We start from the raw sequence: 17,023 nt of genomic DNA, 5'->3' as shown, positions 1-17,023 counted from the left end.
AAATATTCAAAGACACTGGGACTCGGGAGAATTCTCTGCTGGGAAGTACGGCCCCATCCAGTGTCAGCAGAGCCCCCAAGCTCTGTATCACAAAGCCCCCAGGCCCTGCAATGTGTATGCGCCCTGGGTGTGAGCTAGGGGTGGGGGTTCCTCGCCTGCTGAGAAGCCTGGGTGAGAGTGGGGTGCTCAGGGACTAAGTCACAGGTCCAGGGCACCAGCAGCCCGGAGGGCGTGTGACCTTAACTCTTTGGTCAGAAACTGAGCTGCCTGTGTGCCCCCTGGAGGCCAAGGGCACACACTCAGCAGGTGGTCACTGAGCGCAGGTGTGACATGTCTCCTTAGGGTCTGACTCCTTTCATTTATATTCATACAAAACAGGATCTTAAGCAGGTCAGCATTCAAAAATTATGTAGATAAGAATGAAATCAAACAAACTCAGAAAGTGCTAAAACACAACTACTGTATTTCAGGCACAGAGAACCAGGCAGAAACAAACTCAGCAGGTTTTCACTCGGCAAGCACACACCTCTTCCAGTGAACTCACCTGCAAAGAAAGTACAGTACATCAGTTCTTCGTTCAACTTCAGCAAGTCTGAATATTCAGGGAATTTAAAACTGTTTTAACACAATAAAAAACCCTTCAAAACCTAAAATCTACCTTCCACTCAGAACACAATGTTGCTGGTGCCAACCCTGCAGTGACCCAGTGGCCCCCCTCCTTCCAAGTCTACAGGCTCCATCCCAGTGACTTCCTAACAACCCCCACCACCACCCCAAGCACACTTGGGCATCTACCCACCACCACCACGTGGGGCCCTCAGAAGCTTGCCTATAGCAGGCACAGTAAACCACCCTCTGACAAAGCCCCCCACAACTCAATACCAGCCCGTCTATCCATACATTCTCCTCCCGTTCTGTGTAGACCCCCAGTTTGGCCCCAACTCTTGAGCTCCCCAACCCTCTCACTTTCACACTTCCTACCTTCTGTCACATTTCATCAGATGGAAACGGCCTTCACTTCCTCACAGGGTTACATCCTGCCAGGTCCCACTGAAAACTCGCATTCCTGGGGTCCGGCACTTTCTGCTGTCTACCTCTCTGCACCCCAAACCCCGCAACACCAGGGACCACGCTTTTCTTGACATTCCCTCCAAAGCAGAGGCATAACGCTTTGACCACTGTAGGTACTTCAATGTGATGAAGGATCGCTTCTCCATCAGTGTGCTGACAGCAAAACAGGCAGACAGGAGGAGGAATGATGCTTCACGGAGTAGGCTGAAGCACACCAAGAAAATAAAAATGAAAAGCAGTTCCACTGGTAGTTACTGTGTGAGATCCCCAGGAAAGATCAACAGGAGGATTCTCTCCAAGTGGAACTCGTCTTGGCCTCTGTCCAGGAAGTGAAAGGGCTCAGGTGTCACGATTCCAGTAAGGGTGGCACTGCCCTTCCAGGAACGTCTTAGACCTGCACTGTCCCATGCAGCAGCCACTAGGTACACATGGCCATTTATGTTTAAATTAAAATTTTAGGGACTTCCCTGGCAGTCCAGTGGTTAGGAATCCACCTGCCAATGCAGGGGACACAGGCTCCATCCTTGGTCCAAGAAGAGTCCCACATGCCATGGACCAGCTAAGCCCAGGCGCCACAACAAAGACCCCATGCAGCCAAAAAATAAAAATAAAACAAAATGCCACTCCAGGATCATGGCCGCCCTACTGGACAGCACAGATGTAGACCGTTTCCAGCATCACAGAGAGTTCTGTCTGACTGCCGCTCTGTACACAGGGCTCTTTTGAAATTACAGTTTTTAGCACATCATCTTTGTTGAAGCTGAAACTCCAACACTTTGGCCACCTGATGTGAAGAACTGACTCATGGGAAAAGACTCTGATGCTGGGAAAGATTAAGGGCAGGAGGAGAAGGGGACGACAGAGGATAAGATGGTTGGATGGCATCACCGACTCAATGGACATGGGTTTGGGTGGACTCCGGGAGTTGGTGATGGACAGGGAGGCCTGGCATGCTGCGGTTCATGGGGTTGCAAAGAGTTGGACGCGACTGAGCGACTGAACTGAACTGAGCACATCATTTTGTTTAAAACCCACACTGACCTCCTAATATTCTCAGGACAAAGCCCCAAATCCTCACATGAGCCACAAGCACTGTGTAGCCTGTCCCTCCCCAACCTTTTCAGCTTCTTTTCACACCATTTTCCACTTTACGTTCTGGACTACAGTGGCCTTTTTCTCAGTTCCTCCACTAGCCATACTAGCTAGGCCACTGGACCTTTGTACATGCTGCCCCCTGGCCTTCCCACCAAACTCCTATGCATCCTTCAGAGCCCAATCAAGGGTCTCATCCTCAGGAAAGCCTTCCAGTCTGCATCAGGTTCTTTGAGACACACATTCTTGTAAGACTGTGCTTTCCTTCAGAGCATTAATGTCAGCTTGAATTACACTCTCTTTAGGGTTATCTCCCCAACTTGGCTGTAGTTTCCTGAGAACAAGGTCGGTAACATCTCTGTGTCCCTAACACTTAGCATGGTACCTGGTCAAAGTATCGTAAAATATTGAATAAAACAAATATACATGAACACTGTTTATAGGTTTTCTTTTTTCAGCGAACGTTCTGTTTGCAGTATCATACATGATCATCAAACTGCTGCTAGAATGCTCACACCTGTTACTGCAAATTCAAAACCCAGGAAAAAGTTCTCCTAGGAATTTACTTTAGGTCAGGGTCGGGCTACCTGGTACAACGTTGCACCCACAACTGGGCAGGTTCAACAACACAGGAGCCTCTCCCCAGACCATCGGCCTCAGGACCCTGCGTCTCCACCCTTAACCTACCTGGATTCCCCCAAACTGACGTCACTCCGAATATGCTCTAGGCTCACCGCAGAGGAGAAGCAAAGATTGCAGGCCTTCATCCAATCGCCGGGGGCCAGAGAGCGTTCATCTTCTGATAAAGCCCTGGGGAAAGAGATGAACACCATGTGCTCTAGGAGGATAAGTTTCGTGGATGTTTACACCCCTCCCCCGCTAAAACTCATGCTGGCTTTCCAGCCCGGGATCCAAGACTTTTCTAAGGGGTGCAGCGCCTCCTACTGCAGCTCCTCACCCCGATCCTGGTGCCTGCTTTTGGCCTCTTCCGTCCAAGGCACAATTTCTATGCTGGGAGTGATTCCTTAAGTCCGGTTGCCGGGAGCTTCGTCAGCGCCCCAGGGCGGGAACTGGCGCCGCTGACCAGCGTCATTCTGCGGGTTTGGGGTTCGGCCAGCGGGTGGGAGCGAGCGAGCACAGCCCCTCTGACACCACAGAACACGTGGCGTCCCTGCCTTCCCAGTCTAGAGTGAAAAGTAGGTCTGAACACGCACTTCCGGCCGTAAGGGACGGCTTACCACAGAGACGGCAGCTAGAAGATCTCCTTAGCTCTGAAACTGGGTCCTCCATGGCCGCCTTAAAGGGGCCGCAGCCTCGAGATGTTGGAGAGGAGCGCGCTAGCTTGGAGGGGAGGTCCCTAGAGCAAGAGAAGCAGGAGGCCAGCTAGGTTTCCGGAATGGAGCCGCATCCCGAGGCAGGGGATAGGTACAATGATCACTCCTGTTTTCCAGGGGAAAAGAGCCAAGCTGCAGAGAAGGTGAATTACTCTCCCAAGTTTGGCCAGCCAGGAAGCCATTGGCCCTCTGTGTGTCCACAACTGGGCAGGTTCAACAACACAACAGCCTCTTCCCAGACCATCGGCCTCGGGACACTGCGTCTCCTCCCTAAACCTACCTGGAACCCCCCAAACTGACGTCACTCCGAATATGCTGTAACCAGCAATCTTGGAATCTGCCTTTAGGCAGGGAGGGCACTCTGGTTAGCCACGGGCCCCCTCCACTCCCTACTGTTTAACCCCGGTTGTTCACATTTGTAGCACCTGCGGTCCCAGGAGAGTGCTTGAATTTGTGACTTGGGGTCTCCAGGCTAAAACCTCCAACTTATTGGCATTCAGATCCTTCAGAATCTAGCCTTGTTTGCCACCACTCTCTCCCTTCCTCAATTACAGGGAACTTCTCACCATGCCCCCTCAACTCCCAGCTCCTCCAGCCTCATCTTCCCGCAAGGCTTGAAGGACAGGGTTTGTTTTTGCACGTGTAGTTCCTCACAGAGCCCGCACCTGCCTGCTGCCCACTGCAGGTGCTGAGTGACGTGGGAGGAGGTGAGGCAAGCCGTCAGACAGACTGTTTTGCTACTTACCTTGTGGTTTAACCTCATGGGCCTCTGTTTCTCTGTATGTGACATAAAAAGGCTGCAGCAGGTCCCAGCCTTCATTTATTAGTAAACCTCTGTTTTTAGATGCAATATTTTTCAGAAATCCAGTAGTTAATACAGATAAACTTTTTAAAACCCAATAACAAAGGCAAAAAAAAAATACCAACCATTTAAAAATGGACAAATAATTCAAACTTATCTCCAAAGAAGACATTCAAATGGCTGATAATCACATGAAAAGATGGTTAACGCTGGGACTTCCCTGGTGGTCCAGTGGTTGGGAATCCATCTGCCAATGCCGGAGACATGGATTCAATCCCTGGTCCAGGAAGATCCCATGTGCCTCAGAACAACTAAGCCTGTGTACCACAACTACTGAGCCCGTGCTCTAGAGCCTGTATGCCACAACTAAGGAAGCTCCAGCACTCAGGGGCCCGTGCTGTACAACAAGAGAAGCCGCCACAATGAGAAGCCTGTGCACTGCAAGGAAGAGTAGCCCCTGCTTGCTGCAACTAGAGAAAGCCGTCTGACACAACAAAGAACCAGCGCAGCCAAAAATAAGTAAGTGGATAGTTTAAAAAAAAAAAAAAAAGATGGTCAGCATCTTTAGTCATCAGGGGAATACACATCAAAACCACGATGAGATGCCATTCATATCTAGTAGGATGGCTAGAAGCAAAAAATCTGAAAATGAGAACTGATGGGGAAGAACACGAGAGAGCCCAGAGGGAGGGAGAAGCCAGATGACAATCAGGAGCTCAGTGTGGCTCTTTCCCTGGTGCCTTTCCTGGTGGGGGCGCCTGGTAATTTTCCTGGAGAAATGCCTGGGATGGGAGGGAGTGTGCCTAGAATAGCAGGAATGCCTGGGCTCAATGGAATTTTTAGTGATCCAGAGATTTTCTTGCAGCCATGCAGGATCCAGAAGTTACTGTGACCTTCCGGGATGTGGCCCAGAACCCGGCAAAGATGTCGAAAGCAACCCAAAGGTTATGAATCTCATCGGTAAATTGTCAGCCAAATTTGGAGGTCAAGCATAAAGCCCTTCTTTTAAGTTTATCTTTTGGGGCCTTTTTGTTTGTTTGTTTTCTCTAGGCATCATGCCCTTCTGACAAATAAAGCCCCTGCTGAAGGAAAAGCAACTTAGATCACTTAATGGATGTCACAATAATATGAACCAGCATATCTCTGATCTTCTTATGAAGAAAGCTGAGGTACTTTGAAGGTAATTTCTACTCCTCTGCCCCAAATGCAACTGAAACATTCTTACAGTGGTTTGCCATTGGGGTGTTCATCAGATAATGTTTTCCTACTAGAAATTAAAAACTTTGAACAGTTTTAAAAACTTAAACGTATTTATAACAAAATTTTTAAAGAATAAATAATAATAAAGAATATGAATGTATGGAAAAAAGAAACTAGATAAAGTAGGAGATGCTCTAGGGGAACCAAGACAGCCCCGTGAGGCCTTGAGCTGGCCTGGTTCCAGAGGTTTCCCATAAATTCTGTGGACTGCAGGTACCTCAGACGGTATAGAATCTGCCTGCAAGGCAGGAGACCCAGGTTCAATCCCTGGGTCAGGAAGATCTCTGGAGAAGGGAATGGCTACCCACTCCAGTATTCTTGCCTGGAGAATCCCATGGACAGAGGAGCCTGGCGGAACAGGCCATGGGGTTGTAAAGAGTTGGACAGGACTGAGCAGCTAATACTTTCGTAGCCCAGAAAGCAGAGGGTGCCACTATGGGATACTCCCAGGACCCTTCCAGCTCTCAGGTCCTGGATCTCAGAGTGAAAGGGAGCCCTCCATAGAGTCATACACACACCCTGGCCTTGGGGGAAGTTATGGTTTAGGGGGAAAGTTTGCATGAAACCCAATGCTAGAAACCTAAAGGGGACTAGAGTTCCTGGGAACGACTAGTGACATGTAACTGTCCAGATCATTCTGCATTATTCCCAGGGAGACAGGACAGAGGGTCCTCCAGTGGAACAGTCTCTAGAACACTGGACATTAAACAAAGATGTCTTTGTGTCCTGTCCTGTTTCCATCTGCTGAAACTCTACCTGAATGTGGGGTCTTTTTTTAATATACAATTTTATTTATTTGTATCTTTTCTTTACTACATGGGCTCTTTGTTGCTGCACAGGCTTTTCTCTAGCGGCAAGCGGGGGCTCCTCTTTGTTCCAGTGCATGGGCTTCTCACTGGTGGCTTCTCATTGCAGAGCACGGACTCCAGGCACTTGGGCTTCAGTGGCTGCAGCGCTTGGGCTGAGTAATTGTGATTCGAAGGCTCCAGAGCACAGGCCCAATAGTTGTGGCACATGGGCTTAGTTGATCCACGGCATGTGGGATCTTCCCAGACCAGGGATGGAAACTGTGTCTCTTATGTTGGCAGGCAGATTTTTTTTACCACGGTACCACCAGGGAAGCCCCTGGATGTGGGTTCTTAACACTGACCCTTCGGCCTTTGTCTATGACTGCACCTCAAAACAACAGTCTGAATTTTTTCTTTTCCTTTTTAACCATGTTGTGTGGCTTGCAGGATCTTAGTTCCCTGACCAGGGATCGAATCTGAATCCTGGCAGTGAGAGTGAGACAGGAGACAGGCCCCAGGGTGAGCAGCTGGAATGTGTTCCCTGTGGACAGCAGAAGAGGAGGCTGGGCCCTGCCCCAGATAAGAGATAAAAGACCCGCACATTCCTCATTCTTGAAGTCAAGGAGACCTCCCCGACTACACGTGCTCAGAAAGGCTCCTAAAGGGTCAAAAAGGGAGAAGGGTGCTTCCGCACAGTAAGTGATGCCAACCTACCCGTGGGCCTCTTTGCTAGAATCCGTCTTGGTTGAGAGATGCAGGCACATGAGAGGACCCTGAGATACGCCAAACACAGACCCGGCGAAGCACGATGGTTGGCCAAAGGGAACCTGGAAGAGATGCCGCATAAAAGTGATTCAAACTACCGCAAGGGCGCGACTCTCTCTGGGCCTGCCAGTGTGGCTATCCACATGTACTCTTTTTCCTCCTAATAAACACTTTACAGTTTCATTACTTTCTTTCTTTGTGGGAATTTATTTCTGCAAAGCCATACAGGCCAGGCCTTGTCACTGGCCACTGGTTCCTTGTGGGGGGTGTGTGTGTGTGTGTGTGTGTGTGTGTGTCTGTTAGTCGCTCAGTTGTGCGACTCTTTGTGATCCTATGGACTGTAGCCCGCCAGGCTCCTCTCCATGGAATTCTCCAGAGAAGAATATTGGAATGGGTAGCCATTCCCTTCTCCAGGGGATCTTCCTGACCCAGGGATTGAACCCTGGTCTCCTACACTGCAGGTGAATCTTTACCATCTGAGCCACCACGGAAGCCCTCCTGGTGGCCTAGTGGCTAGGATTCAGTGCTCTCATTTCTGTGGCCTGACTTCAGTCTCTGGCTGGGAATTGAAAAACCCTGTTTCAAGCCGCTGCAGGCTGAGGCCACCCAAGATCAAAAGTGCTGAGTCCTAACCACTGGACTGCCAAGGGATTCCCACGGCATCAGTCTTCATTAGTTCTCCTACACGACGAGTGTGCTGGGCACATGCGTGGGTGATGGAGGGGACCTTCCAACCCCCGGGAGGAGACTCGTGAGATACTTCGTGTAGCTGACGGCACACCTGCATGTGGCTCCTGGAATGTCCCCCAGCTGTCTCCTGATCACTCCGTTCCAGCCCCTTTGTGGGGTTGGCCTCCGCTGGTCGAGGCGTGGTGACAGCGCACCTATTTTCCCCAAAGAATACATGTGTGTGTATATAATAGGTTGCTGCGTCCTGTGGATGAGCCTCACCATTTATGATGTTTGTTCCTCTGGATTATGTAAGAGGGTTGAAGCAGGCAGGACTCCAGTCTTCCAAAAAAGATTCTACTTTAATAGTTGTTGTTTAGTCATTAAGTTATGTCTCTTTTGCGACCCCATGGACGTAGCCCACCAGGCTCCTCTGTCCATGGGGTTTCCCAGACCAGAATACTGGAGTAAATTGCCTTTTTCCTTCTCCAAGGGATTTTCCTGACCCAAGGACTGAATAATAGTAGCAGTGCATGATTAAACATGTGGTCTCTAAGAAGTCATTTTTCTTATGTTAAAGATGGCCCTGGGACCCAAAAGGACTATAGCAGAAAACAATAAAAAATGAGCTAAAGAGTAGTTCTATCAAGTCAAGATTTTGAGCTTCTTTCTTCGTCCACTAGAGGGTGGAATCATACACCAGACTGTGCTCTCTTTTGTAATTTGGTAGAGTTTTTTTGGATTCTGTGGGAGTTTCTTTGTTTTGTTTATTTATTTACTTTATTTTTGGGGTTGGTGGGTTTTTTTTCTTTTTTTGGAATTTAGTCAAGATTTTATTTCACCAGAAAGTTATGCAGAAGACTAACCTGCATGGTTGGCCTCTTTCTTAGAAATCTGCCCAGGTGAACCAGCTATACAGAGTCCCCGAGAAGCATTTGTCATGTCACGGGCCAGCTGAACACTTGGCGCTTGGGGATCAGAGCACATTGCAATGAAGCTTTCTGGCCAGAGTCACTCCCGGTGACAACAGGTGGTTCTACTCAGCATGAAAGGTTTTCTTTGATGAGGAATCCAGTGCAACACATACCAGAATTTGAAGTCCCAGACAGGGTGTTAAGGGTTTAGAAGTATCTCTGGCCAGAACATTGCTCATATTTGACATTGAAAGGTACAAATCAAGACCAAAAGAAGTTTGTACAGAGCCAGTGTGGTTCAGATGGCTGATTACTGTCTGCTGGAAAAATGCTGTTGATCCGGGGAAAAAAAAGTTACAACTCTGAAAGTGTAATTTTAAGTAGAGTACTACATGTTCTCTGGTTTATGAACCTGGTGACAGTTTTCTGATGGATTGAACAAATGTGGAACACTCACTGCTAGCTGAGTGAGGCCAGGACAGAAAGCAAGACAGAGGTAACTCATCTTCGGGGAGCTGACATTCTAGTGCAGGGGAGACAGTGAAATCCTTAGAGTCCTGGAGTCACATGATTGTGAAGGGGGAGTGGGAGATAGGGAGAGTTCTGGGCTAGGAAGGAGTCGAGGGTGAGGTTTGCAATTTCACTTATTGTTTTTTATTCATTCCCCACCCATCCGTGCACTGCTCAGCCTGTTGGATCTTAGTTCCCTGGCCGGGACTGAATGCATGCCCCCTGCAGTGGAAGGAAGGAGTCTTAACCACAGGACCACTAGGGAAGTTCCTGCGATTTTAATTAGGGTATTCAGGAAGGGCCTGAATCTTTGATCAATAACAAAATCCGAAAAGAAGTGAGTGGGTCATGGGACATCCTGGAAGAACATCCCAGGCAGAGGGAACAGCCAGTGTGGGAGTAGCCAAAGCCACAGTACAATGGACGGTGGGCAAGAAGGGTTTATGAAAAAAAAAAAAAAGAAGGGTTTATGAGCAGGACTACGGGGAACTGGGGACCAGGTCTTGCAGGATCTTGCAGGAAATTGTGAGACTTTGACTTTTACTCTGATGAGTATCAGCAGCTCACATGTTCTCTTCTCATCTTTTAGGGTCCTTTCCCGCTCCCCTGAACCCAATAAAGTAGTTAACTTTACACGTATTTCCTGTTCTTGTACTAACAAATTTGCCTGTTAAGCTGATCCCAGATCAGGGAGAGTTATCTTTACCTTGGCAGCTGGAGGAGTCTTTCACTCTTGGCTCTGTTGAACTTTAACTTTGGTGTCCTGAGATGAGTGACATGGAAAAATGTTTAGATGTGATAAGTAAAGTTTCTGGGACAAATGACCTTCTTCACAAATGAGCACCCTTTGCCCTTCACCTTGTAGATGAAGTCAGAGGCTACCTGAATGCCTGCCCGTCTCATCAGCAAGGATCCTGGTCCCTGGTCACTTGCGCATGCTTCCACCTAATCTCGAGTGCTTTGTGATTGTTTTCTTGCCTGTTTCCACCTCATAGGAACCATGAACTTGTCTCTTGAACAAAGTGTAGAAGTGTGTCATTTAAATCATTCAATTAAAGTGGCTCAAATGGTAAAGAATTTACCTGCAATGCCAGAGACCTGGGCTTGATCCCCGGGTTGGAAGATTGCCCTTGGAGAAGGGAATGGGTACCCACTCCAGTATTCTTGCCTGGAGAATTCAAAGGACGGAGAAGCCTGGCAGGCTACAGTCCTTGAGGTCGCAAAGAGTCAGACATGACTGAGGGACTGAAGCTTTCACACACACTTTCACTTGACCATCCAGAAAACTAGAAAAAGCACATCCCTTTATGATCATTACGCATGTACAGCCCAGTTGTGGTTGTTCGTGGATACACATAATGAATGCATTGAAAACAATTAGTCATTCTGATTTTTTTCCTGATCAGTTTTGCAGCTACAGCAGAAAAGGAGGTCTTTATTCCAAGTTTAATTCAAGTGGAGCTGAGTAAGTCATTGGAAGCTCACGTGTCCCTTCTGCCTGTCAGCTGTGCAGTTGGGTGATGGTTACACAACGCTGCTTTAGGACAGCAGCCACCGGCTGTTGGACATTGAGATTACTGTATGGAGTTAAAATAGGACTCCTGTTTTCTTTCAACAACAAATCCCTTGTTAACAAAACCGAGATGTGACATCTTTTAAAATTTATCTTTTAAATAGAGGAAAATTGCTTTATAATATTGTGTTGATTTCTTCCTTACAACAACACAAATCAGCCATAATTGCCAGTTGGCAAAAGTGGTAAAGAAATTGCCTGCTGATACAGGAGACGTGAGAGACACGAGTTTGATCCCTAGGTCGGGAAGATCCCCTGGAGGAGGGCATGGCAACCCATTCCAGTATTCTTGCCTGGAGAATCCCATGGACAGGGGAGCCTGGCAGGCTACAGTCTACAGAGTCACAAAGAGTTGAACACAGACACGACTAACGCGGCTTAGCACGCAGGCACCCTACGGGTATCACCTCCCTCTTGAGCATCCCCCGCTCCTCTCCTCCCCCCACCTCCAGGTCATCACAGAGCACCTGGCTGGACTCCCTGTGTTGCATAGCAACCTCTCACCAGCTATCTATTTTACACATGGTAGTGTATGTATATCGATGCTACTTTCTCCCTTTGTCCCACCTCTTTCCCCCCAGTGTGTCCACAAGTCTGTCTTCTTTATCTGACTCCGTTCTTTCCCTGAAAATAGAATACCATTTAATCCCATTTTTCTAGATTCCTTATATATGTGTTAATGTACAATGTTCTCCTCTTTCGGACTCACTTCACTCTGTATAACAGGCTCAAGGTTCATCCAGGATGTGGGCTTCTCATAACTGACTTCCATCAGCAGCTACGGAAGCCACCTGCTTACGGGACAGAATTCCCTTAGAATTCCACCTGTGCGGGCTGTCCCCTCCAAGTCAAATTGCCAACAATTTGTGGCCACTTGCAAGCTTTATCAGATTGTCACTTTCTGTCATGACGAATTACTGTAATGAGCTATGGGCAAAGCTTCCAAAAATCCCCTTCACTAGTGTGCTGTCTTTGTTCCCAATTACTTGAGAGTTAATTACCTCTTTGTAAGTTAATAGAGAGGATGAAAAAGAAGATATTAAGAAGTCAAAACGAAATAAAGGCCTCACTTCCTCTGGTCATGTTAGATTTATATCAACACTGCTGAGTGTTTGTTTTTAGTTTGTTTTTTTTTTTCCCCCTAAAGTGCTCAATAAAACACTAGTTTAAAAATTCATAGGATGGAAATGCTGACACTGAACAGCAGTTGCCTGCTTCCCCCAGCCCTCTCTACTTGGCTTAGCTCCTTCCAAGTTCACTTATCTCCCTGTTTCTTTTTTTTTTTTCACCACATCTCGTGGCTTCTGGCATCTTGGTTCTCCCACCAGGGATGGAACTCACACCCTTTGCAGTGAAAGCATGGAGTCCTAACCACTGGACTACCAGGGAATTCCCTCGTCTGCCTGTTTCTTCCTATTTTTTTAAAAAATATTTATTCAGTACCTAGCATATTACAAAAATTATCTTATTATTTTTTAAATACGTATTTATTTACTTGGCCGCTCTGGGTCTTAGTTGCAGCACATGGATCTAGTTCCCTGACCAGGGTTTGAACCCAGGCCCCCTGTATTGGGAGTGCTGAGTCCTAACCACTGGACCACCAGGGAAGTCCTTTCTCTCCCTGTTTCTGAATAACAGGTATGCTGCTCTTTTTGACTCACCTTCTTCATCCTGGCCTGTTGCCTTTCTTCCTGGGGGATTCAGGCTGGGCTCTCACCGCCTCCCCTCTGCTTCCCTCTGCCCTTCCTCCCAGCACAAGCATCCTATATCATCTCTGTTTTCACCATTCAGAGGTTACACTACTGCGCATGTGCAAAATCTCTCTCAGTTTTTAATGTTCCCCTACAGTTGTCTCGCTATTTCTTTGGCTGAGCTTTCTTTGAACCTCTTGCTGATTCTTTCTACGTTTACAGTAGCCTCTTAGCATAACTTGACACAAGCAGGTCAACCACATTAAGTAATCTATGCATTCTAATTTTTAAGTACTTATTTATTTTATTTATTGTTTGCCTGCGCTGGGTCTTAGTTGCAGCATGCAGGATCTTCAGTCAAGGAACATGAGATCTAGCTCCCTGATCAGGGATCTTCAAATCCGGGCCCCCTGCATTGGAAGCACAGAGTCTTAGCCACAGGACCACTGGGAAAGTCCCTAATTTTTTTTTTTTTTTAGATGAGTGAAAGAAGACTTAAAACAATTTAGTTATAAGTATCTGTTAAAGTTTTATTACAATCTTGTAGGCAAGGGGAGAGGCCCCTGTAGGGCAAATCAGAAGTTGATTTTTTGGTTGCGACTATTATTGGAGAAGGCAATGGCACCCCACTCCAGTACTCTTGCCTGGAAAATCCCACAGACGGAGGAGCCTGGTGGGCTACAGTCCATGGGGTCGCTACGAGTCAGACACGACTGAGCGTCTTCACTTTCACTTTTCACTTTCACACATTGGAGAAGGAAATGGCAACCCACTTCAGTGTTCTTGCCTTGAGAATCCCAGGGATGGGGGGGCCTGGTGAGCTGCCGTCTATTGGGTCGCACAGGGTCGGACATGACTGAAGTGACTTAGCAGCAGCAGCAGAGATTATTATACTAAGTGAAGTAAGTCATAAAGAGAAAGACAAATACCATATGATATCAATTATATGTGGAATCTAAAACATGACACAAATGAACATATCTATGAAACAAGAAACAGCGTTTCCCAGGTGGTCCAGTGGTTAAGAATTCGCCTGCCAATGCAGGGGACACGGGTTCAATCCCTGGTCTGGGAAGATGCCATGGGGCAACTAAGCCCGTGAGTTGCAACTACTGGGAGCCCCCGCACCTAGAGCCCATGCTCTGCAACAAGAGAAGCCACCACAGTGAGAAGCTGGTGCATTGCAACAAAGAGCAGCCCCCGCTAACCACAGCTAGAGCAGGCCCGAAGGCAGTGCAGCAAGGAAAACCCGAGTCAATCATTAATTTTAAAAAAAGAAACAGAATCATGGACTTAGAGAACAGACTGGTGGTTGCCAAGGGGAAGCAGGTTGAGGGGGGGATGGAGTGGGAGGCTGAGGTTCGCAGATGTAAGCTTTTATATATAGAACGAATAAATAAGATTCTACTGTATAGCACAGAGAACTATATTCAATATCCTGTGATAAACCATAAGGAAAACAAATATTTAAAAAAGACTGTAAATATAACTAAATCACTTTGCTCTATAGCAGTGATTAATACAACTTAAACAATTGTAAATCAACTATTTCTCAATTTTATTTTTTTCTATCTTTTTAGTTTTTTTAATTAATTTATTTTTGGCTGCACTGGGTCTTCATTTCCTAAAGAGATCAGCCCTGAGTGTTCACTGGAAGGACTGATGTTGTAGCTGAAACTCCGATACTTTGGCCACCTGATGCAAAGAGCCGACTCTTTTGAAAAGACCCTGATGCTGGGAAAGATTGAAGGCGGGAGGAGAAGGGGGCCACAGAGGATGAGATGGTTGGATGGCATCACCGACTCAATGGACATGAGTTTGGGCAAACTCAGGGAGCTGGTGATGGACAGGGAGGCCTGGTGTGCTGCAGGCCATGGGGTCGCAAAGAGTCGGACACAACTGAGCGACTGAACTGAATTAAACTGAACTGGGTCTTCACTGCTGTGCAAGGGCTTTCTCTAATTGTGGCGAGTGGGGGCTACTCTCTAGTTCGGGGCGCAAGCTTCTCTTGCTGTGGAGCACGGGTTCTAGGGTGAGTAGGCTCAGCAGTTGTGGTGCATGGGCTAGTTGCCCCAGGGCATGCAGAATCTTTCCAGACCAGGGATCTGGGAACCCATGTCCCCTGCATTGGCAGAAGGATTCTTAACCACTGGACCACCAGGGAAGTCCTATGCTTCAATTTTTTTTAAAAAAAGAAGCTCATTTTTAGGTAGGTGTATTTTCTAAGAAAATATCACCATCAGGCTAAATACAATAAGAATCTCTGGCTAAAGGTCCAGACAGTCAGGTCGGTGGGTAGATAACTGGTTTCCCAGATAGCACCTTGTGAATTTCATCAGGAACGCTAATCTCTCCCCAGAAGAAGGGTATGAATTATATCAGGCTAAAAGTCTCTGTCTAAAGTCTGGTTCAGACCAAATTAAAAAAAAAAAAAGTCCCTCTTTTTGTCTTTTTGGCCTGGGCATCATACTTGTTTTGGTTAAACACCTGACTTGATCAAGAAGGCCCATCTGGTTATGTTTTTGTTCTAGGAGCAAAATGAAAGTATCCTAGCTCAGTACTGGTATTGTCCTAGTTGAGGATGGCATTACTGAGTCAATGGACAGGAGTCTGAGCAAACTCCGGGAGATGGTAAAGGACAGGGAAGCCTGGCATGCTGCAGTCCATGGGGATGCAAAGAGTCCAACACGACTGAGCGCCTGAACTTGACTCCAGGCAGCCAAAAGGCCCAGTTCTATCGGGGTTACAGGTGCACGGAGGCCTCAGTGGGGTCGCATGGACTTCGGAGCTGGGCGGCACCGCCTTTGGACCACAGAACCACCATAGCTCCGTCCTGCACGTGGCCTCTGCTCTCGCTGTCCCAGCCCCCGGTGTCCCTTTCCCTCCACCTTCCTCCACCCGGTGCTCCTTGTGATTCTGCTCTCAGGGCTGGGCCCACCAGTGTCCCCTCCTCTCTCCTCTAAGCCAAGGTGGGGGCCCCTTGAGCTCTCCCTGAAGGCATCATTTTTGTGTGTTTTACTCTTAGAAGGGGTCTTCTCTCAGCCATCCAGTCTGTCCCAGGGTGGTGGTGACTGTCTTGTTCGCCCCTCTATACCCAGTGCCCACAGTGCCTGAGTGTGCAGCCCACATTTGTGAGTGACAGGTGGACACTAGACCGGGATCCTGGGCAGTCGCCAGCCCTCACTGAATCCACGCCCTCCTTGTAACATGAGAGGCTCAAGGAGGTGACATCTGCAAAGCACTTGGGACCTACTAGGCCTGTAATAAATTAGGCTTACCATCCTCGTTTCATGATATAATATCTACTTTTCTCTTTTCATTAGATAATATCTTTTTATTAGTGAACATTCCAATTAAACCTCAAAAGGACTAAATGAGGGGACTTCCGTGGGTGGTTTAGCAGTTAAGAATCTGCCTTCCAATGCAGGGAACATGAGTTCTATCCCTGGCCTGGAAGCTAAGCTCTCACATGCAACTAAGCATGTGAGGGCAACTAAGCCCACACGCCACAATTAGAGAGAAGCCTGCTGGCTGCAACGAAAGATCCCACGTGCTGCAACAGAAACATGACCCAGCTAGATGAATAAATTTTTTTTTTTTAAAGGACTAAATGAGGGTAATTTTTTTAAAAAACAATGGATTTCACTTCTAAAAAAAGTATTCCTTTGCACCAGGTCTTAATTATGGCATGTGGGCTCTCAGTTGTGGTCTGTGGGATCCAGTTCCCCGACCAGGGATCAAACCCACATCCCCTGCATCAGAAACATGAAGTCTTAACCACTGGACCACCTGGGAAGCCCCCCGAGGGTAAGTTTTGACAAAGATTCTTCATTTGACTAAACTTTCCTCAAGCCCCAGACCATCCCCTAGGCCAGTGTCTGCACCTCCCTGTAAACTCTAGTTTTAACAAGAGTCTTGCTGAGTCACTTTAACCAGAACAGCCCCCCCCTCCCCTGCCCCGCATCCTGACACGTGATCAGATTCTCGACCCTTCACCAACCCCCAGGTGATGTCTGACCCCACCCCCACCCAGCTTGCCTTCAGTAAGAAACCTGTTAGTTCAGTTCAGCCAGAACCCCCCTTGCTCCTGACAGTTTTTGTTCTTAGTAATTTTCCATACACTCCCACTTGCCCACACTGTATTCCTAACTGAGCCTAGTCTCTCTCCTCCACTGTAAAATCCCCTTGCCATGGTCTCATACCCACCGTGATAGTCTGGAATCAGTTCTCTTAACCGTATCTAACAAGGGTTATTGAGTAATTGTTTTTAACAGGTGACAGTAAAGACATGAACCCCAGCGTCGGGGATGAAAAGTGGTTCTTCCACCCTCTTAGGTTTATTGCTTGGGGTCCTGCAAATTAAAGACAATTTATTGGGAGAAAAGACAGATTTTTAAAATTCACCCAGGTATGCAGGAGTTCATGAAAAATGTGACTCAAGGAGGTAGTTAGAATTGGGGGCTTGTAAACCAGAGGATGGGATGGTTGGATTACCAATTCAAAGGATATGAGTTTGAGCAAACTCCAGGAGATAGTGAAGGACAGGGAAGCCTG

At 47.5% G+C, this 17,023-nt stretch overlaps 2 long non-coding RNA genes and 2 other non-coding genes across 4 annotated transcripts; 1 reads left to right on the top strand and 3 right to left on the bottom strand.

Annotated features, from left to right (window-relative positions):
• Positions 1–443: 443 nt before the first annotated feature.
• On the bottom strand, positions 444–4,257 carry LOC122695469. Its single transcript, XR_006341386.1, has 5 exons — positions 4,243–4,257; positions 3,122–3,603; positions 2,851–2,973; positions 982–1,275; positions 444–544 (listed from the first exon to the last, which is right to left on the bottom strand). It is a non-coding gene; the product is annotated as an uncharacterized LOC122695469 (long non-coding RNA).
• Positions 2,628–2,814, bottom strand: LOC122695902. Its single transcript, XR_006341638.1, has one exon.
• Positions 4,258–5,174: 917 nt separating the features above from the next.
• On the top strand, positions 5,175–6,896 carry LOC122693487. Its single transcript, XR_006340918.1, has 3 exons — positions 5,175–5,243; positions 5,350–5,479; positions 6,795–6,896. It is a non-coding gene; the product is annotated as an uncharacterized LOC122693487 (long non-coding RNA).
• Positions 6,897–12,312: 5,416 nt separating this feature from the next.
• On the bottom strand, positions 12,313–12,385 carry TRNAG-CCC. The gene has a single exon. It is a non-coding gene; the product is annotated as a tRNA-Gly (tRNA).
• Between the last annotated feature and the right edge of the window lie 4,638 nt (positions 12,386–17,023).

The sequence above is a fragment of the Cervus elaphus genome, chromosome 5, assembly GCF_910594005.1.
Source record: "Cervus elaphus chromosome 5, mCerEla1.1, whole genome shotgun sequence".
Taxonomy (NCBI): Eukaryota; Metazoa; Chordata; class Mammalia; order Artiodactyla; family Cervidae; genus Cervus; species Cervus elaphus.
Note: the sequence above shows the minus strand (reverse complement) of the source record. Positions and strands in the feature narration are given on the sequence as shown.